Below are 22,710 nucleotides of genomic sequence, written 5' to 3' on the forward strand. Positions count from 1 at the left end.
TTCCAGTAACTGTTTGAATTTTGGCGTTTCACTCTGTTTTCTCCTATACTGACAGATGTATTTGGAACTCTAAATCAAACACGGTTTGTGCTAGCTTCTTGAAACTTGACACAGTAAAGCACTTTCACGTTCTATCTCTATGTTCTGTTTCCTCTGGATGTAGCCCTAAGCAGTGACTGGGGAGAAATACTTTCATTGACAGGGGTTGCCAAGCTTCCAGAAATTACGAGTCTCCAGAAATCTCAGCAACTATGATTTCACCCAACCTGGATGATACTTTCAGGTAATGATCAGTACACTAAGCCCACTTGGTTCCCCAAATTTCGTTCGTCTATGTTGAAGCGTTCGTTTCCAGTAACAGTTTGAATTTTGGCGTTTCACTCTGTTTTCTCCTATATTGATAGATGTATTTGGAACTCTAAATCAAACACGGTTTGTGCTACCTTCTTCAAACTTGACACAGTAAAGCTGTTTCAAGTTCTATCTATATGTTCTCTTTCCTCTTGATGTAGCACTCAGCAGTGACTGAGGAGAAACACTTTCATTGAAAGGGGTTGCCAAGCTTCCCAAAATTGCGAGTCTCCAGAAATCTCAGCAACTATTTTTTCACCCAAACTGGATGATACTTTCAGGTAATGATCAGTACACTAAGCTCACTTGCTTCCCCAAATTTCGTTCTTTTATGTTGAAGCGTTCGCTTCCAGTAACTGTTTGAATTTTGGCGTTTCACTCTGTTTTCTCCTATACTGACAGATGTATTTGGAACTCTAAATCAAACACGGTTTGTGCTAGCTTCTTGAAACTTGACAGACTAAAGCAGTTTCACGTTCTATCTCTATGTTCTGTTTCCTCTTCGATGTAGCACTCAGCAGTGACTGAGGAGAAACACTTTCATTGAAAGGGGTTGCCAAGGTTCCCAAAATTGCGAATCTCCAGAAATCTCAGCAACTATTTTTTAACCCAAACTGGATGATACTTTCAGGTAATGATCAGTACACTAAGCCCACTTGGTTCCCCAAATTTCGTTCTTCTATGTTGAAGCGTTCGTTTCCAGTAACAGTTTGAATTTTGGCGTTTCACTCTGTTTTCTCCTATACTGACAGATGTATTTGGAACTCTAAATCAAACACGGTTTGTGCTAGCTTCTTGAAACTTGACACAATAAAGCAGTTTCAAGTTCTAGCTCTATGTTCTGTTTCCTCTTGATGTAGCACTCAGCAGTGACTGAGGAGAAACACTTTCATTGAAAGGGGTTGCCAAGCTTCCCAAAATTGCGAGTCTCCAGAAATCTCAGCAACTATTTTTTAACCCAAACTGGATGATACTTTCAGGTAATGATCAGTACACTAAGCTCACTTGGTTCCCCAAATTTCGTTCTTTTATGTTGAAGCGTTCGCTTCCAGTAACTTTTGAATTTTGGCGTTTCACTCTGTTTTCTCCTATATTGATAGATGTATTTGGAACTCTAAACCAAACACGGTTTGTGCTAGCTTCTTGAAACTTGACACAGTAAAGCAGTTTCACGTTCTATCTCTATGTTCTGTTTCCTCTTGATGTAGCACTCAGCAGTGACTGAGGAGAAACACTTTCATTGAAAGGGGTTGCCAAGCTTCCCAAAATTGCGAGTCTCCAGAAATCTCAGCAACTATTTTTTCACCCAAACTGGATGATACTTTCAGGTAATGATCAGTACACTAAGCTCACTTGGTTCCCCAAATTTCGTTCTTTTATGTTGAAGCGTTCGCTTCCAGTAACTTTTGAATTTTGGCGTTTCACTCTGTTTTCTCCTATAATGATAGATGTATTTGGAACTCTAAACCAAACAAGGTTTGTGCTAGCTTCTTGAAACTTGACACAGTAAAGCAGTTTCACGTTCTATCTCTATGTTCTGTTTCCTCTGGATGTAGCACTCAGCAGTGACTGAGGAGAAACACTTTCATTGAAAGGGGTTGCCAAGCTTCCCAAAATTGCGAGTCTCTAGAAATCTCAGCAACTATTTTTTCACCCAAACTGGATGATACTTTCAGGTAATGATCAGTACACTAAGCTCACTTGGTTCCCCAAATTTCGTTCTTTTATGTTGAAGCGTTCGCTTCCAGTAACTGTTTGAATTTTGGCGTTTCACTCTGTTTCCTCCTATACTGACAGATGTATTTGGAACTCTAAATCAAACACGGTTTGTGCTAGCTTCTTGAAACTTGACACACTAAAGCAGTTTCACGTTCTATCTCTATGTTCTGTTTCCTCTGGATGTAGCACTCAGCAGTGACTGAGGAGAAACACTTTCATTGAAAGGGGTTGCCAAGCTTCCCAAAATTGCGAGTCTCTAGAAATCTCAGCAACTATTTTTTCACCCAAAGTGGATGATACTTTCAGGTAATGATCAGTACACTAAGCTCACTTGGTTCCCCAAATTTCGTTCTTTTATGTAGAAGCGTTCGCTTCCAGTAACTGTTTGAATTTTGGCGTTTCACTCTGTTTTCTCCTATACTGACAGATGTATTTGGAACTCTAAACCAAACACGGTTTGTGCTAGCTTCTTGAAACTTGACACAGTAAAGCACTTTCACGTTCTATCTCTATGTTCTGTTTCCTCTGGATGTAGCCCTAAGCAGTGACTGGGGAGAAATACTTTCATTGACAGGGGTTGCCAAGCTTCCAGAAATTACGAGTCTCCAGAAATCTCAGCAACTATGATTTCACCCAACCTGGATGATACTTTCAGGTAATGATCAGTACACTAAGCCCACTTGGTTCCCCAAATTTCGTTCTTCTATGTTGAAGCGTTCGTTTCCAGTAACAGTTTGAATTTTGGCGTTTCGCTCTGTTTTCTCCTATATTGATAGATGTATTTGGAACTCTAAACCAAACACGGTTTGTGCTAGCTTCTTGAAACTTGACACAGTAAAGCAGTTTTACGTTCTATCTCTATGTTCTGTTTCCTCTTGATGTAGCACTCAGCAGTGACTGAGGAGAAACACTTTCATTGAAAGGGGTTGCCAAGCTTCCCAAAATTGCGAGTCTCCAGAAATCTCAGCAACTATTTTTTCACCCAAACTGGATGATACTTTCAGGTAATGATCAGTACACTAAGCTCACTTGGTTCCCCAAATTTCGTTCTTTTATGTTGAAGCGTTCGCTTCCAGTAACTGTTTGAATTTTGGCGTTTCACTCTGTTTTCTCCTATACTGACAGATGTATTTGGAACTCTAAATCAAACACGGTTTGTGCTAGCTTCTTGAAACTTGACACAGTAAAGCAGTTTCACGTTCTATCTCTATGTTCTATTTCCTCTGGATGTAGCCCTAAGCAGTGACTGGGGAAAAATACTTTCATTGACAGGGGTTGCCAAGCTTCCAGAAATTACGAGTCTCCAGAAATCTCAGCAACTATGATTTCACCCAACCTGGATGATACTTTCAGGTAATGATCAGTACACTAAGCCCACTTGGTTCCCCAAATTTCGTTCTTCTATGTTGAAGCGTTCGTTTCCAGTAAGAGTTTGAATTTTGGCGTTTCACTCTATTTTCTCCTATATTGATAGATGTATTTGGAACTCTAAATCAAACACGGTTTGTGCTACCTTCTTCAAACTTGACACAGTAAAGCAGTTTCAAGTTCTACCTCTATGTTCTGTTTCCTCTTGATGTAGCACTCAGCAGTGACTGAGGAGAAACACTTTCATTGAAAGGGGTTGCCAAGCTTCCCAAAATTGCGAGTCTCCAGAAATCTCATCAACTATTTTTTAACCCAAACTGGATGATACTTTCAGGTAATGATCAGTACACTAAGCTCACTTGGTTCCCCAAATTTCGTTCTTTTATGTTGAAGCGTTCGCTTCCAGTAACTTTTGAATTTTGGCGTTTCACTCTGTTTTCTCCTATATTGATAGATGTATTTGGAACTCTAAACCAAACACGGTTTGTGCTAGCTTCTTGAAACTTGACACAGTAAAGCAGTTTCACGTTCTATCTCTATGTTCTGTTTCCTCTTGATGTAGCACTCAGCAGTGACTGAGGAGAAACACTTTCATTGAAAGGGGTTGCCAAGCTTCCCAAAATTGCGAGTCTCCAGAAATCTCAGCAACTATTTTTTCACCCAAACTGGATGATACTTTCAGGTAATGATCAGTACACTAAGCTCACTTGGTTCCCCAAATTTCGTTCTTTTATGTTGAAGCGTTCGCTTCCAGTAACTTTTGAATTTTGGCGTTTCACTCTGTTTTCTCCTATATTGATAGATGTATTTGGAACTCTAAACCAAACACGGTTTGTGCTAGCTTCTTGAAACTTGACACAGTAAAGCAGTTTCACGTTCTATCTCTATGTTCTGTTTCCTCTGGATGTAGCACTCAGCAGTGACTGAGGAGAAACACTTTCATTGAAAGGGGTTGCCAAGCTTCCCAAAATTGCGAGTCTCTAGAAATCTCAGCAACTATTTTTTCACCCAAAGTGGATGATACTTTCAGGTAATGATCAGTACACTAAGCTCACTTGGTTCCCCAAATTTCGTTCTTTTATGTTGAAGCATTCGCTTCCAGTAACTGTTTGAATTTTGGCGTTTCACTCTGTTTCCTCCTATACTGACAGATGTATTTGGAACTCTAAATCAAACACGGTTTGTGCTAGCTTCTTGAAACTTGACACACTAAAGCAGTTTCATGTTCTATCTCTATGTTCTGTTTCCTCTGGATGTAGCACTCAGCAGTGACTGAGGAGAAACACTTTCATTGAAAGGGGTTGCCACCTTCCCAAAATTGCGAGTCTCTAGAAATCTCAGCAACTATTTTTTCACCCAAAGTGGATGATACTTTCAGGTAATGATCAGTACACTAAGCTCACTTGGTTCCCCAAATTTCGTTCTTTTATGTTGAAGCGTTCGCTTCCAGTAACTGTTTGAATTTTGGCGTTTCACTCTGTTTCCTCCTATACTGACAGATGTATTTGGAACTCTAAATCAAACACGGTTTGTGCTAGCTTTTTGAAACTTGACACAGTAAAGCAGTTTCACGTTCTATCTCTATGTTCTGTTTCCTCTTGATGTAGCACTCAGCAGTGACTGAGGAGAAACACTTTCATTGAAAGGGGTTGCCAAGCTTCCCAAAATTGCGAGTCTCTAGAAATCTCAGCAAACAGTTTTTCACCCAAAGTGGATGATACTTTCAGGTAATGATCAGTACACTAAGCTCACTTGGTTACCCAAATTTCGTTCTTCTATGTTGAAGCGTTCGTTTCCAGTAACAGTTTGAATTTTGGCGTTTTACTCTGTTTTCTCCTATATTGATAGATGTATTTGGAACTCTAAATCAAACACGGTTTGTGCTAGCTTCTTGAAACTTGACACAATAAAGCAGTTTCAAGTTCTATCTCTATGTTCTGTCTCCTCTTGATGTAGCCCTAAGCAGTGACTGGGGAGAAACACTTTCATTGAAAGGGGTTTCCAAGCTTCCAAAAATTACGAGTCTCCAGAAATCTCAGCAACTATTTTTTAACCCAAACTGGATGATACTTTCAGGTAATGATCAGTACACTAAGCTCACTTGGTTCCCCAAATTTCGTTGTTTTATGTTGAAGCGTTCGCTTCCAGTAACTGTTTGAATTTTGGCGTTTCACTCTGTTTTCTCCTATACTGACAGATGTATTTGGAACTCTAAATCAAACACGGTTTGTGCTAGCTTCTTGAAACTTGACACAGTAAAGCACTTTCACGTTCTATCTCTATGTTCTGTTTCCTCTGGATGTAGCCCTAAGCAGTGACTGGGGAGAAATACTTTCATTGACAGGGGTTGCCAAGCTTCCAGAAATTACGAGTCTCCAGAAATCTCAGCAACTATGATTTCACCCAACCTGGATGATACTTTCAGGTAATGATCAGTACACTAAGCCCACTTGGTTCCCCAAATTTCGTTTTTCTATGTTGAAGCGTTCGTTTCCAGTAACAGTTTGAATTTTGGCGTTTCGCTCTGTTTTCTCCTATATTGATAGATGTATTTGGAACTCTAAACCAAACACGGTTTGTGCTAGCTTCTTGAAACTTGACACAGTAAAGCAGTTTTACGTTCTATCTCTATGTTCTGTTTCCTCTTGATGTAGCACTCAGCAGTGACTGAGGAGAAACACTTTCATTGAAAGGGGTTGCCAAGCTTCCCAAAATTGCGAGTCTCCAGAAATCTCAGCAACTATTTTTTCACCCAAACTGGATGATACTTTCAGGTAATGATCAGTACACTAAGCTCACTTGGTTCCCCAAATTTCGTTCTTTTATGTTGAAGCGTTCGCTTCCAGTAACTGTTTGAATTTTGGCGTTTCACTCTGTTTTCTCCTATACTGACAGATGTATTTGGAACTCTAAATCAAACACGGTTTGTGCTAGCTTCTTGAAACTTGACACAGTAAAGCAGTTTCACGTTCTATCTCTATGTTCTATTTCCTCTGGATGTAGCCCTAAGCAGTGACTGGGGAAAAATACTTTCATTGACAGGGGTTGCCAAGCTTCCAGAAATTACGAGTCTCCAGAAATCTCAGCAACTATGATTTCACCCAACCTGGATGATACTTTCAGGTAATGATCAGTACACTAAGCCCACTTGGTTCCCCAAATTTCGTTCTTCTATGTTGAAGCGTTCGTTTCCAGTAAGAGTTTGAATTTTGGCGTTTCACTCTATTTTCTCCTATATTGATAGATGTATTTGGAACTCTAAATCAAACATGGTTTGTGCTACCTTCTTCAAACTTGACACAGTAAAGCAGTTTCAAGTTCTACCTCTATGTTCTGTTTCCTCTTGATGTAGCACTCAGCAGTGACTGAGGAGAAACACTTTCATTGAAAGGGGTTGCCAAGCTTCCCAAAATTGCGAGTCTCCAGAAATCTCAGCAACTATTTTTTAACCCAAACTGGATGATACTTTCAGGTAATGATCAGTACACTAAGCTCACTTGGTTCCCCAAATTTCGTTCTTTTATGTTGAAGCGTTCGCTTCCAGTAACTTTTGAATTTTGGCGTTTCACTCTGTTTCCTCCTATACTGACAGATGTATTTGGAACTCTAAATCAAACACGGTTTGTGCTAGCTTCTTGAAACTTGACACAGTAAAGCAGTTTCACGTTCTATCTCTATGTTCTGTTTCCTGTTGATGTAGCACTCAGCAGTGACTGAGGAGAAACACTTTCATTGAAAGGGGTTGCCAAGCTTCCCAAATTTCGAGTCTCCAGAAATCTCAGCAACTATTTTTTCACCCAAACTGGATGATACTTTCAGGTAATGATCAGTACACTAAGCTCACTTGGTTCCCCAAATTTCGTTCTTTTATGTTGAAGCGTTCGCTTCCAGTAACTGTTTGAATTTTGGCGTTTCACTCTGTTTTCTCCTATACTGACAGATGTATTTGGAACTCTAAATCAAACACGGTTTGTGCTAGCTTCTTGAAACTTGATACAGTAAAGCAGTTTCACGTTCTATCTCTATGTTCTGTTTCCTCTGGATGTAGCACTCAGCAGTGACTGAGGAGAAACACTTTCATTGAAAGGGGTTGCCAAGCTTCCCAAAATTGCGAGTCTCTAGAAATCTCAGCAACTATTTTTTCACCCAAAGTGGATGATACTTTCAGGTAATGATCAGTACACTAAGCTCACTTGGTTCCCCAAATTTCGTTCTTTTATGTTGAAGCGTTCGCTTCCAGTAACTGTTTGAATTTTGGCGTTTCACTCTGTTTCCTCCTATACTGACAGATGTATTTGGAACTCTAAATCAAACACGGTTTGTGCTAGCTTCTTGAAACTTGACACACTAAAGCAGTTTCACGTTCTATCTCTATGTTCTGTTTCCTCTTGATGTAGCACTCAGCAGTGACTGAGGAGAAACACTTTCATTGAAAGGGGTTGCCAAGCTTCCCAAAATTGCGAGTCTCCAGAAATCTCAGCAACTATTTTTTCACCCAAACTGGATGATACTTTCAGGTAATGATCAGTACACTAAGCTCACTTGGTTCCCCAAATTTCGTTTTTTATGTTGAAGCGTTCGCTTCCAGTAACTGTTTGAATTTTGGCGTTTCACTCTGTTTTCTCCTATACTGACAGATGTATTTGGAACTCTAAATCAAACACGGTTTGTGCTAGCTTCTTGAAACTTGACACAGTAAAGCAGTTTTACGTTCTATCTCTATGTTCTGTTTCCTCTGGATGTAGCACTCAGCAGTGACTGAGGAGAAACACTTTCATTGAAAGGGGTTGCCAAGCTTCCCAAAATTGCGAGTCTCTAGAAATCTCAGCAACTATTTTTTCACCCAAACTGGATGATACTTTCAGGTAATGATCAGTACACTAAGCTCACTTGGTTCCCCAAATTTCGTTCTTTTATGTTGAAGCGTTCGCTTCCAGTAACTGTTTGAATTTTGGCGTTTCACTCTGTTTCCTCCTATACTGACAGATGTATTTGGAACTCTAAATCAAACACGGTTTGTGCTAGCTTCTTGAAACTTGACACAGTAAAGCAGTTTCACGTTCTATCTCTATGTTTTGTTTCCTCTTGATGTAGCACTCAGCAGTGACTGAGGAGAAACACTTTCATTGAAAGGGGTTGCCAAGCTTCCCAAAATTGCGAGTATCTAGAAATCTCAGCGAACAGTTTTTCACCCAAAGTGGATGATACTTTCAGGTAATGATCAGTACACTAAGCTCACTTGGTTACCCAAATTTCGTTCTTCTATGTTGAAGCGTTCGTTTCCAGTAACAGTTTGAATTTTGGCGTTTTACTCTGTTTTCTCCTATATTGATAGATGTATTTGGAACTCTAAATCAAACACGGTTTGTGCTAGCTTCTTGAAACTTGACACACTAAAGCAGTTTCAAGTTCTATCTCTATGTTCTGTCTCCTCTTGATGTAGCCCTAAGCAGTGACTGGGGAGAAACACTTTCATTGAAAGGGGTTGCCAAGCTTCCAAAAATTACGAGTCTCCAGAAATCTCAGCAACTATTTTTTCACCCAAAGTGGATGATACTTTCAGGTAATGATCAGTACACTAAGCTCACTTGGTTCCCCAAATTTCGTTCTTTTATGTTGAAGCGTTCACTTCCAGTAACTGTTTGAATTTTGGCGTTTCACTCTGTTTTCTCCTATACTGACAGATGTATTTGGAACTCTAAATCAAACACGGTTTGTGCTAGCTTCTTGAAACTTGACACAGTAAAGCACTTTCACGTTCTATCTCTATGTTCTGTTTCCTCTGGATGTAGCCCTAAGCAGTGACTGGGGAGTAATACTTTCATTGACAGGGGTTGCCAAGCTTCCAGAAATTACGAGTCTCCAGAAATCTCAGCAACTATGATTTCACCCAACCTGGATGATACTTTCAGGTAATGATCAGTACACTAAGCCCACTTGGTTACCCAAATTTCGTTCTTCTATGTTGAAGCGTTCGTTTCCAGTAACAGTTTGAATTTTGGCGTTTCACTCTGTTTTCTCCTATACTGACAGATGTATTTGGAACTCTAAATCAAACACGGTTTGTGCTAGCTTCTTGAAACTTGACACAATAAAGCAGTTTCAAGTTCTAGCTCTATGTTCTGTTTCCTCTTGATGTAGCACTCAGCAGTGACTGAGGAGAAACACTTTCATTGAAAGGGGTTGCCAAGCTTCCCAAAATTGCGAGTCTCCAGAAATCTCAGCAACTATTTTTTCACCCAAACTGGATGATACTTTCAGGTAATGATCAGTACACTAAGCTCACTTGGTTCCCCAAATTTCGTACTTTTATGTTGAAGCGTTCGCTTCCAGTAACTTTTGAATTTTGGCGTTTCACTCTGTTTTCTCCTATAATGATAGATGTATTTGGAACTCTAAACCAAACAAGGTTTGTGCTAGCTTCTTGAAACTTGACACACTAAAGCAGTTTCACGTTCTATCTCTATGTTCTGTTTCCTCTGGATGTAGCACTCAGCAGTGACTGAGGAGAAACACTTTCATTGAAAGGGGTTGCCAAGCTTCCCAAAATTGCGAGTCTCTAGAAATCTCAGCAACTATTTTTTCACCCAAACTGGATGATACTTTCAGGTAATGATCAGTACACTAAGCTCACTTGGTTCCCCAAATTTCGTTCTTTTATGTTGAAGCGTTCGCTTCCAGTAACTGTTTGAATTTTGGCGTTTCACTCTGTTTCCTCCTATACTGACAGATGTATTTGGAACTCTAAATCAAACACGGTTTGTGCTAGCTTCTTGAAACTTGACACACTAAAGCAGTTTCACGTTCTATCTCTATGTTCTGTTTCCTCTGGATGTAGCACTCAGCAGTGACTGAGGAGAAACACTTTCATTGAAAGGGGTTGCCAAGCTTCCCAAAATTGCGAGTCTCTAGAAATCTCAGCAACTATTTTTTCACCCAAAGTGGATGATACTTTCAGGTAATGATCAGTACACTAAGCTCACTTGGTTCCCCAAATTTCGTTCTTTTATGTAGAAGCGTTCGCTTCCAGTAACTGTTTGAATTTTGGCGTTTCACTCTGTTTTCTCCTATACTGACAGATGTATTTGGAACTCTAAACCAAACACGGTTTGTGCTAGCTTCTTGAAACTTGACACAGTAAAGCACTTTCACGTTCTATCTCTATGTTCTGTTTCCTCTGGATGTAGCCCTAAGCAGTGACTGGGGAGAAATACTTTCATTGACAGGGGTTGCCAAGCTTCCAGAAATTACGAGTCTCCAGAAATCTCAGCAACTATGATTTCACCCAACCTGGATGATACTTTCAGGTAATGATCAGTACACTAAGCCCACTTGGTTCCCCAAATTTCGTTCTTCTATGTTGAAGCGTTCGTTTCCAGTAACAGTTTGAATTTTGGCGTTTCGCTCTGTTTTCTCCTATATTGATAGATGTATTTGGAACTCTAAACCAAACACGGTTTGTGCTAGCTTCTTGAAACTTGACACAGTAAAGCAGTTTTACGTTCTATCTCTATGTTCTGTTTCCTCTTGATGTAGCACTCAGCAGTGACTGAGGAGAAACACTTTCATTGAAAGGGGTTGCCAAGCTTCCCAAAATTGCGAGTCTCCAGAAATCTCAGCAACTATTTTTTCACCCAAACTGGATGATACTTTCAGGTAATGATCAGTACACTAAGCTCACTTGGTTCCCCAAATTTCGTTCTTTTATGTTGAAGCGTTCGCTTCCAGTAACTGTTTGAATTTTGGCGTTTCACTCTGTTTTCTCCTATACTGACAGATGTATTTGGAACTCTAAATCAAACACGGTTTGTGCTAGCTTCTTGAAACTTGACACAGTAAAGCAGTTTCACGTTCTATCTCTATGTTCTATTTCCTCTGGATGTAGCCCTAAGCAGTGACTGGGGAAAAATACTTTCATTGTCAGGGGTTGCCAATCTTCCAGAAATTACGAGTCTCCAGAAATCTCAGCAACTATGATTTCACCCAACCTGGATGATACTTTCAGGTAATGATCAGTACACTAAGCCCACTTGGTTCCCCAAATTTCGTTCTTCTATGTTGAAGCGTTCGTTTCCAGTAAGAGTTTGAAATTTGGCGTTTCACTCTATTTTCTCCTATATTGATAGATGTATTTGGAACTCTAAATCAAACACGGTTTGTGCTACCTTCTTCAAACTTGACACAGTAAAGCAGTTTCAAGTTCTACCTCTATGTTCTGTTTCCTCTTGATGTAGCACTCAGCAGTGACTGAGGAGAAACACTTTCATTGAAAGGGGTTGCCAAGCTTCCCAAAATTGCGAGTCTCCAGAAATCTCATCAACTATTTTTTAACCCAAACTGGATGATACTTTCAGGTAATGATCAGTACACTAAGCTCACTTGGTTCCCCAAATTTCGTTCTTTTATGTTGAAGCGTTCGCTTCCAGTAACTTTTGAATTTTGGCGTTTCACTCTGTTTTCTCCTATATTGATAGATGTATTTGGAACTCTAAACCAAACACGGTTTGTGCTAGCTTCTTGAAACTTGACACAGTAAAGCAGTTTCACGTTCTATCTCTATGTTCTGTTTCCTCTTGATGTAGCACTCAGCAGTGACTGAGGAGAAACACTTTCATTGAAAGGGGTTGCCAAGCTTCCCAAAATTGCGAGTCTCCAGAAATCTCAGCAACTATTTTTTAACCCAAACTGGATGATACTTTCAGGTAATGATCAGTACACTAAGCTCACTTGGTTCCCCAAATTTCGTTCTTTTATGTTGAAGCGTTCGCTTCCAGTAACTTTTGAATTTTGGCGTTTCACTCTGTTTTCTCCTATATTGATAGATGTATTTGGAACTCTAAACCAAACACGGTTTGTGCTAGCTTCTTGAAACTTGACACAGTAAAGCAGTTTCACGTTCTATCTCTATGTTCTGTTTCCTCTTGATGTAGCACTCAGCAGTGACTGAGGAGAAACACTTTCATTGAAAGGGGTTGCCAAGCTTCCCAAAATTGCGAGTCTCCAGAAATCTCAGCAACTATTTTTTCACCCAAACTGGATGATACTTTCAGGTAATGATCAGTACACTAAGCTCACTTGGTTCCCCAAATTTCGTTCTTTTATGTTGAAGCGTTCGCTTCCAGTAACTTTTGAATTTTGGCGTTTCACTCTGTTTTCTCCTATATTGATAGATGTATTTGGAACTCTAAACCAAACACGGTTTGTGCTAGCTTCTTGAAACTTGACACAGTAAAGCAGTTTCACGTTCTATCTCTATGTTCTGTTTCCTCTGGATGTAGCACTCAGCAGTGACTGAGGAGAAACACTTTCATTGAAAGGGGTTGCCAAGCTTCCCAAAATTGCGAGTCTCTAGAAATCTCAGCAACTATTTTTTCACCCAAAGTGGATGATACTTTCAGGTAATTATCAGTACACTAAGCTCACTTGGTTCCCCAAATTTCGTTCTTTTATGTTGAAGCGTTCGCTTCTAGTAACTGTTTGAATTTTGGCGTTTCACTCTGTTTCCTCCTATACTGACAGATGTATTTGGAACTCTAAATCAAACACGGTTTGTGCTAGCTTCTTGAAACTTGACACACTAAAGCAGTTTCACGTTCTATCTCTATGTTCTGTTTCCTCTTGATGTAGCACTCAGCAGTGACTGAGGAGAAACACTTTCATTGAAAGGGGTTGCCAAGCTTCCCAAAATTGCGAGTCTCCAGAAATCTCAGCAACTATTTTTTCACCCAAAGTGGATGATACTTTCAGGTAATGATCAGTACACTAAGCTCACTTGGTTCCCCAAATTTCGTTCTTTTATGTTGAAGCGTTCGCTTCCAGTAACTGTTTGAATTTTGGCGTTTCACTCTGTTTTCTCCTATACTGACAGATGTATTTGGAACTCTAAATCAAACACGGTTTGTGCTAGCTTCTTGAAACTTGACACAGTAAAGCAGTTTCATGTTCTATCTCTATGTTCTGTTTTCTCTGGATGTAGCACTCAGCAGTGACTGAGGAGAAACACTTTCATTGAAAGGGGTTGCCAAGCTTCCCAAAATTGCGAGTCTCTAGAAATCTCAGCAAACAGTTTTTCACCCAAAGTGGATGATACTTTCAGGTAATGATCAGTACACTAAGCTCACTTGGTTACCCAAATTTCGTTCTTCTATGTTGAAGCGTTCGTTTCCAGTAACAGTTTGAATTTTGGCGTTTTACTCTGTTTTCTCCTATATTGATAGATGTATTTGGAACTCTAAATCAAACACGGTTTGTGCTAGCTTCTTGAAACTTGACACAATAAAGCAGTTTCAAGTTCTATCTCTATGTTCTGTCTCCTCTTGATGTAGCCCTAAGCAGTGACTGGGGAGAAACACTTTCATTGAAAGGGGTTGCCAAGCTTCCAAAAATTACGAGTCTCCAGAAATCTCAGCAACTATTTTTTCACCCAAACTGGATGATACTTTCAGGTAATGATCAGTACACTAAGCTCACTTGGTTCCCCAAATTTCGTTCTTTTATGTTGAAGCGTTCGCTTCCAGTAACTGTTTGAATTTTGGCGTTTCACTCTGTTTTCTCCTATACTGACAGATGTATTTGGAACTCTAAATCAAACACGGTTTGTGCTAGCTTCTTGAAACTTGACACAGTAAAGCACTTTCACGTTCTATCTCTATGTTCTGTTTCCTCTGGATGTAGCCCTAAGCAGTGACTGGGGAGAAATACTTTCATTGACAGGGGTTGCCAAGCTTCCAGAAATTACGAGTCTCCAGAAATCTCAGCAACTATGATTTCACCCAACCTGGATGATACTTTCAGGTAATGATCAGTACACTAAGCCCACTTGGTTCCCCAAATTTCGTTCTTCTATGTTGAAGCGTTCGTTTCCAGTAACAGTTTGAATTTTGGCGTTTCGCTCTGTTTTCTCCTATATTGATAGATGTATTTGGAACTCTAAACCAAACACGGTTTGTGCTAGCTTCTTGAAACTTGACACAGTAAAGCAGTTTTACGTTCTATCTCTATGTTCTGTTTCCTCTTGATGTAGCACTCAGCAGTGACTGAGGAGAAACACTTTCATTGAAAGGGGTTGCCAAGCTTCCCAAAATTGCGAGTCTCCAGAAATCTCAGCAACTATTTTTTCACCCAAACTGGATGATACTTTCAGGTAATGATCAGTACACTAAACTCACTTGGTTCCCCAAATTTCGTTCTTTTATGTTGAAGCGTTCGCTTCCAGTAACTGTTTGAATTTTGGCGTTTCACTCTGTTTTCTCCTATACTGACAGATGTATTTGGAACTCTAAATCAAACACGGTTTGTGCTAGCTTCTTGAAACTTGACACAGTAAAGCAGTTTCACGTTCTATCTCTATGTTCTGTTTCCTCTGGATGTAGCACTCAGCAGTGACTGAGGAGAAACACTTTCATTGAAAGGGGTTGCCAAACTTCCCAAAATTGCGAGTCTCTAGAAATCTCAGCAACTATTTTTTCACCCAAAGTGGATGATACTTTCAGGTAATGATCAGTACACTAAGCTCACTTGGTTCCCCAAATTTCGTTCTTTTATGTTGAAGCGTTCGCTTCCAGTAACTGTTTGAATTTTGGCGTTTCACTCTGTTTCCTCCTATACTGACAGATGTATTTGGAACTCTAAATCAAACACGGTTTGTGCTAGCTTCTTGAAACTTGACACAGTAAAGCAGTTTCACGTTCTATCTCTATGTTTTGTTTCCTCTTGATGTAGCACTCAGCAGTGACTGAGGAGAAACACTTTCATTGAAAGGGGTTGCCAAGCTTCCCAAAATTGCGAGTCTCTAGAAATCTCAGCGAACAGTTTTTCACCCAAAGTGGATGATACTTTCAGGTAATGATCAGTACACTAAGCTCACTTGGTTACCCAAATTTCGTTCTTCTATGTTGAAGCGTTCGTTTCCAGTAACAGTTTGAATTTTGGCGTTTTACTCTGTTTTCTCCTATATTGTAGATGTATTTGGAACTCTAAATCAAACACGGTTTGTGCTAGCTTCTTGAAACTTGACACAATAAAGCAGTTTCAAGTTCTATCTCTATGTTCTGTCTCCTCTTGATGTAGCCCTAAGCAGTGACTGGGGAGAAACACTTTCATTGAAAGGGGTTGCCAAGCTTCCAAAAATTACGAGTCTCCAGAAATCTCAGCAACTATTTTTTCACCCAAACTGGATGATACTTTCAGGTAATGATCAGTACACTAAGCTCACTTGGTTCCCCAAATTTCGTTCTTTTATGTTGAAGCGTTCGCTTCCAGTAACTGTTTGAATTTTGGCGTTTCACTCTGTTTTCTCCTATACTGACAGATGTATTTGGAACTCTAAATCAAACACGGTTTGTGCTAGCTTCTTGAAACTTGACACAGTAAAGCACTTTCACGTTCTATCTCTATGTTCTGTTTCCTCTGGATGTAGCCCTAAGAAGTGACTGGGGAGAAATACTTTCATTGACAGGGGTTGCCAAGCTTCCAGAAATTACGAGTCTCCAGAAATCTCAGCAACTATGATTTCACCCAACCTGGATGATACTTTCAGGTAATGATCAGTACACTAAGCCCACTTGGTTCCCCAAATTTCGTTCTTTTATGTTGAAGCGTTCGTTTCCAGTAACAGTTTGAATTTTGGCGTTTCGCTCTGTTTTCTCCTATATTGATAGATGTATTTGGAACTCTAAACCAAACACGGTTTGTGCTAGCTTCTTGAAACTTGACACAGTAAAGCAGTTTTACGTTCTATCTCTATGTTCTGTTTCCTCTTGATGTAGCACTCAGCAGTGACTGAGGAGAAACACTTTCATTGAAAGGGGTTGCCAAGCTTCCCAAAATTGCGAGTCTCCAGAAATCTCAGCAACTATTTTTTCACCCAAACTGGATGATACTTTCAGGTAATGATCAGTACACTAAGCTCACTTGGTTCCCCAAATTTCGTTCTTTTATGTTGAAGCGTTCGCTTCCAGTAACTGTTTGAATTTTGGCGTTTCACTCTGTTTTCTCCTATACTGACAGATGTATTTGGAACTCTAAATCAAACACGGTTTGTGCTAGCTTCTTGAAACTTGACACAGTAAAGCAGTTTCACGTTCTATCTCTATGTTCTATTTCCTCTGCATGTAGCCCTAAGCAGTGACTGGGGAAAAATACTTTCATTGACAGGGGTTGCCAAGCTTCCAGAAATTACGAGTCTCCAGAAATCTCAGCAACTATGATTTCACCCAACCTGGATGATACTTTCAGGTAATGATCAGTACACTAAGCCCACTTGGTTCCCCAAATTTCGTTCTTCTATGTTGAAGCGTTCGTTTCCAGTAAGAGTTTGAATTTTGGCGTTTCACTCTATTTTCTCCTATATTGATAGATGTATTTGGAACTCTAAATAAAACACGGTTTGTGCTACCTTCTTCAAACTTGACACAGTAAAGCAGTTTCAAGTTCTAGCTCTATGTTCTGTTTCCTCTTGATGTAGCACTCAGCAGTGACTGAGGAGAAACACTTTCATTGAAAGGGGTTGCCAAGCTTCCCAAAATTGCGAGTCTCCAGAAATCTCAGCAACTATTTTTTAACCCAAACTGGATGATACTTTCAGGTAATGATCAGTACACTAAGCTCACTTGGTTCCCTAAATTTCGTTCTTTTATGTTGAAGCGTTCACTTCCAGTAACTTTTGAATTTTGGCGTTTCACTCTGTTTTCTCCTATATTGATAGATGTATTTGGAACTCTAAACCAAACACGGTTTGTCCTAGCTTCTAGAAACTTGACACAGTAAAGCACTTTCACGTTCTATCTCTATGTTCTGTTTCCTCTGGATGTAGCCCTAAGCAGTGACTGGGGAGAAATACTTTCATTGACAGGGGTTGTCAAGCTTCCAGAAATTACGAGTCTCCAGAAATCTCAGCAACTATGATTTCACCCAACCTGGATGATACTTTCAGGTAATGATCAGTACACTAAGCCCACTTGGTTCCCCAAATTTCGTTCTTCTATGTTGAAGCGTTCGTTTCCAGTAACAGTTTGAATTTTGGCGTTTCGCTCTGTTTTCTCCTATATTGATAGATGTATTTGGAACTCTAAACCAAACAGGGTTTGTGCTAGCTTCTTGAAACTTGACACAGCAAAGCAGTTTAAGGTTCTATCTCTATGTTCTGTTTCCTCTTGATGTAGCACTCAGCAGTGACTGAGGAGAAACACTTTCATTGAAAGGGGTTGCCAAGCTTCCCAAAATTGCGAGTCTCCAGAAATCTCAGCAACTATTTTTTCACCCAAACTGGATGATACTTTCAGGTAATGATCAGTACACTAAGCTCACTTGGTTCCCCAAATTTCGTTCTTTTATGTTGAAGCGTTCGCTTCCAGTAACTGTTTGAATTTTGGCGTTTCACTCTGTTTTCTCCTATACTGACAGATGTATTTGGAACTCTAAATCAAACACGGTTTGTGCTAGCTTCTTGAAACTTGACACAGTAAAGCAGTTTCACGTTCTATCTCTATGTTCTATTTCCTCTGGATGTAGCCCTAAGCAGTGACTGGGGAAAAATACTTTCATTGACAGGGGTTGCCAAGCTTCCAGAAATTACGAGTCTCCAGAAATCTCAGCAACTATGATTTCACCCAACCTGGATGATACTTTCAGGTAATGATCAGTACACTAAGCCCACTTGGTTCCCCAAATTTCGTTCTTCTATGTTGAAGCGTTCGTTTCCAGTAAGAGTTTGAATTTTGGCGTTTCACTCTATTTTCTCCTATATTGATAGATGTATTTGGAACTCTAAATCAAACATGGTTTGTGCTACCTTCTTCAAACTTGACACAGTAAAGCAGTTTCAAGTTCTACCTCTATGTTCTGTTTCCTCTTGATGTAGCACTCAGCAGTGACTGAGGAGAAACACTTTCATTGAAAGGGGTTGCCAAGCTTCCCAAAATTGCGAGTCTCCAGAAATCTCAGCAACTATTTTTTAACCCAAACTGGATGATACTTTCAGGTAATGATCAGTACACTAAGCTCACTTGGTTCCCCAAATTTCGTTCTTTTATGTTGAAGCGTTCGCTTCCAGTAACTTTTGAATTTTGGCGTTTCACTCTGTTTTCTCCTATATTGATAGATGTATTTGGAACTCTAAACCAAACACGGTTTGTGCTAGCTTCTTGAAACTTGACACAGTAAAGCAGTTTCACGTTCTATCTCTATGTTCTGTTTCCTCTTGATGTAGCACTCAGCAGTGACTGAGGAGAAACACTTTCATTGAAAGGGGTTGCCAAGCTTCCCAAAATTGCGAGTCTCCAGAAATCTCAGCAACTATTTTTTCACCCAAACTGGATGATACTTTCAGGTAATGATCAGTACACTAAGCTCACTTGGTTCCCCAAATTTCGTTCTTTTATGTTGAAGCGTTCGCTTCCAGTAACTTTTGAATTTTGGCGTTTCACTCTGTTTTCTCCTATATTGATAGATGTATTTGGAACTCTAAACCAAACACGGTTTGTGCTAGCTTCTTGAAACTTGACACAGTAAAGCAGTTTCACGTTCTATCTCTATGTTCTGTTTCCTCTGGATGTAGCACTCAGCAGTGACTGAGGAGAAACACTTTCATTGAAAGGGGTTGCCAAGCTTCCCAAAATTGCGAGTCTCTAGAAATCTCAGCAACTATTTTTTCACCCAAAGTGGATGATACTTTCAGGTAATTATCAGTACACTAAGCTCACTTGGTTCCCCAAATTTCGTTCTTTTATGTTGAAGCGTTCGCTTCCAGTAACTGTTTGAATTTTGGCGTTTCACTCTGTTTCCTCCTATACTGACAGATGTATTTGGAACTCTAAATCAAACACGGTTTGTGCTAGCTTCTTGAAACTTGACACACTAAAGCAGTTTCACGTTCTATCTCTATGTTCTGTTTCCTCTTGATGTAGCACTCAGCAGTGACTGAGGAGAAACACTTTCATTGAAAGTGGTTGCCAAGCTTCCCAAAATTGCGAGTCTCCAGAAATCTCAGCAACTATTTTTTCACCCAAACTGGATGATACTTTCAGGTAATGATCAGTACACTAAGCTCACTTGGTTCCCCAAATTTCGTTCTTTTATGTTGAAGCGTTCGCTTCCAGTAACTGTTTGAATTTTGGCGTTTCACTCTGTTTTCTCCTATACTGACAGATGTATTTGGAACTCTAAATCAAACACGGTTTGTGCTAGCTTCTTGAAACTTGACACAGTAAAGCAGTTTCATGTTCTATCTCTATGTTCTGTTTCCTCTGGATGTAGCACTCAGCAGTGACTGAGGAGAAACACTTTCATTGAAAGGGGTTGCCAAGCTTCCCAAAATTGCGAGTCTCTAGAAATCTCAGCAAACAGTTTTTCACCCAAAGTGGATGATACTTTCAGGTAATGATCAGTACACTAAGCTCACTTGGTTACCCAAATTTCGTTCTTCTATGTTGAAGCGTTCGTTTCCAGTAACAGTTTGAATTTTGGCGTTTTACTCTGTTTTCTCCTATATTGATAGATGTATTTGGAACTCTAAATCAAACACGGTTTGTGCTAGCTTCTTGAAACTTGACACAATAAAGCAGTTTCAAGTTCTATCTCTATGTTCTGTCTCCTCTTGATGTAGCCCTAAGCAGTGACTGGGGAGAAACACTTTCATTGAAAGGGGTTGCCAAGCTTCCAAAAATTACGAGTCTCCAGAAATCTCAGCAACAATTTTTTCACCCAAACTGGATGATACTTTCAGGTAATGATCAGTACACTAAGCTCACTTGGTTCCCCAAATTTCGTTCTTTTATGTTGAAGCGTTCACTTCCAGTAACTGTTTGAATTTTGGCGTTTCACTCTGTTTTCTCCTATACTGACAGATGTATTTGGAACTCTAAATCAAACACGGTTTGTGCTAGCTTCTTGAAACTTGACACAGTAAAGCACTTTCACGTTCTATCTCTATGTTCTGTTTCCTCTGGATGTAGCCCTAAGCAGTGACTGGGGAGAAATACTTTCATTGACAGGGGTTGCCAAGCTTCCAGAAATTACGAGTCTCCAGAAATCTCAGCAACTATGATTTCACCCAACCTGGATGATACTTTCAGGTAATGATCAGTACACTAAGCCCACTTGGTTCCCCAAATTTCGTTCTTCTATGTTGAAGCGTTCGTTTCCAGTAAGAGTTTGAATTTTGGCGTTTCACTCTATTTTCTCCTATATTGATAGATGTATTTGGAACTCTAAATCAAACACGGTTTGTGCTACCTTCTTCAAACTTGACACAGTAAAGCAGTTTCAAGTTCTAGCTCTATGTTCTGTTTCCTCTTGATGTAGCACTCAGCAGTGACTGAGGAGAAACACTTTCATTGAAAGGGGTTGCCAAGCTTCCCAAAATTGCGAGTCTCCAGAAATCTCAGCAACTATTTTTTAACCCAAACTGGATGATACTTTCAGGTAATGATCAGTACACTAAGCTCACTTGGTTCCCCAAATTTCGTTCTTTTATGTTGAATCGTTCGCTTCCAGTAACTTTTGAATTTTGGCGTTTCACTCTGTTTTCTCCTATATTGATAGATGTATTTGGAACTTTAAACCAAACACGGTTTGTGCTAGCTTCTTGAAACTTGACACAGTAAAGCAGTTTCACGTTCTATCTCTATGTTCTGTTTCCTCTTGATGTAGCACTCAGCAGTGACTGAGGAGAAACACTTTCATTGAAAGGGGTTGCCAAGCTTCCCAAAATTGCGAGTCTCCAGAAATCTCAGCAACTATTTTTTCACCCAAACTGGATGATACTTTCAGGTAATGATCAGTACACTAAGCTCACTTGGTTCCCCAAATTTCGTTCTTTTATGTTGAAGCGTTCGCTTCCAGTAACTGTTTGAATTTTGGCGTTTCACTCTGTTTTCTCCTATACTGACAGATGTATTTGGAACTCTAAATCAAACACGGTTTGTGCTAGCTTCTTGAAACTTGACACAGTAAAGCAGTTTCACGTTCTATCTCTATGTTCTGTTTCCTCTGGATGTAGCACTCAGCAGTGACTGAGGAGAAACACTTTCATTGAAAGGGGTTGCCAAACTTCCCAAAATTGCGAGTCTCTAGAAATCTCAGCAACTATTTTTTCACCCAAAGTGGATGATACTTTCAGGTAATGATCAGTACACTAAGCTCACTTGGTTCCCCAAATTTTGTTCTTTTATGTTGATGCGTTCGCTTCCAGTAACTGTTTGAATTTTGGCGTTTCACTCTGTTTCCTCCTATACTGACAGATGTATTTGGAACTCTAAACCAAACACGGTTTGTGCTAGCTTCTTGAAACTTGACACAGTAAAGCAGTTTCACATTCTATCTCTATGTTTTTTTTCCTCTTGATGTAGCACTCAGCAGTGACTGAGGGGAAACACTTTCATTGAAAGGGGTTGCCAAGCTTCCCAAAATTGCGAGTCTCTAGAAATCTCAGCAAACAGTTTTTCACCCAAAGTGGATGATACTTTCAGGTAATGATCAGTACACTAAGCTCACTTGGTTACCCAAATTTCGTTCTTCTATGTTGAAGCGTTCGTTTCCAGTAACAGTTTGAATTTTGGCGTTTTACTCTGTTTTCTCCTATATTGTAGATGTATTTGGAACTCTAAATCAAACACGGTTTGTGCTAGCTTCTTGAAACTTGACAGACTAAAGCAGTTTCACGTTCTATCTCTATGTTCTGTCTCCTCTTGATGTAGCCCTAAGCAGTGACTGGGGAGAAACACTTTCATTGAAAGGGGTTGCCAAGCTTCCAAAAATTACGAGTCTCCAGAAATCTCAGCAACTATTTTTTCACCCAAACTGGATGATACTTTCAGGTAATGATCAGTACACTAAGCTCACTTGGTTCCCCAAATTTCGTTCTTTTATGTTGAAGCCTTCGCTTCCAGTAACTGTTTGAATTTTGGCGTTTCACTCTGTTTTCTCCTATACTGACAGATGTATTTGGAACTCTAAATCAAACACGGTTTGTGCTAGCTTCTTGAAACTTGACACAGTAAAGCACTTTCACGTTCTATCTCTATGTTCTGTTTCCTCTGGATGTAGCCCTAAGAAGTGACTGGGGAGAAATACTTTCATTGACAGGGGTTGCCAAGCTTCCAGAAATTACGAGTCTCCAGAAATCTCAGCAACTATGATTTCACCCAACCTGGATGATACTTTCAGGTAATGATCAGTACACTAAGCCCACTTGGTTCCCCAAATTTCGTTCTTCTATGTTGAAGCGTTCGTTTCCAGTAACAGTTTGAATTTTGGCGTTTCGCTCTGTTTTCT

The sequence above is a fragment of the Spermophilus citellus genome (assembly GCF_964194105.1).
Source record: "Spermophilus citellus genome assembly, chromosome: 1".
NCBI lineage: Eukaryota > Metazoa > Chordata > Mammalia > Rodentia > Sciuridae > Spermophilus > Spermophilus citellus.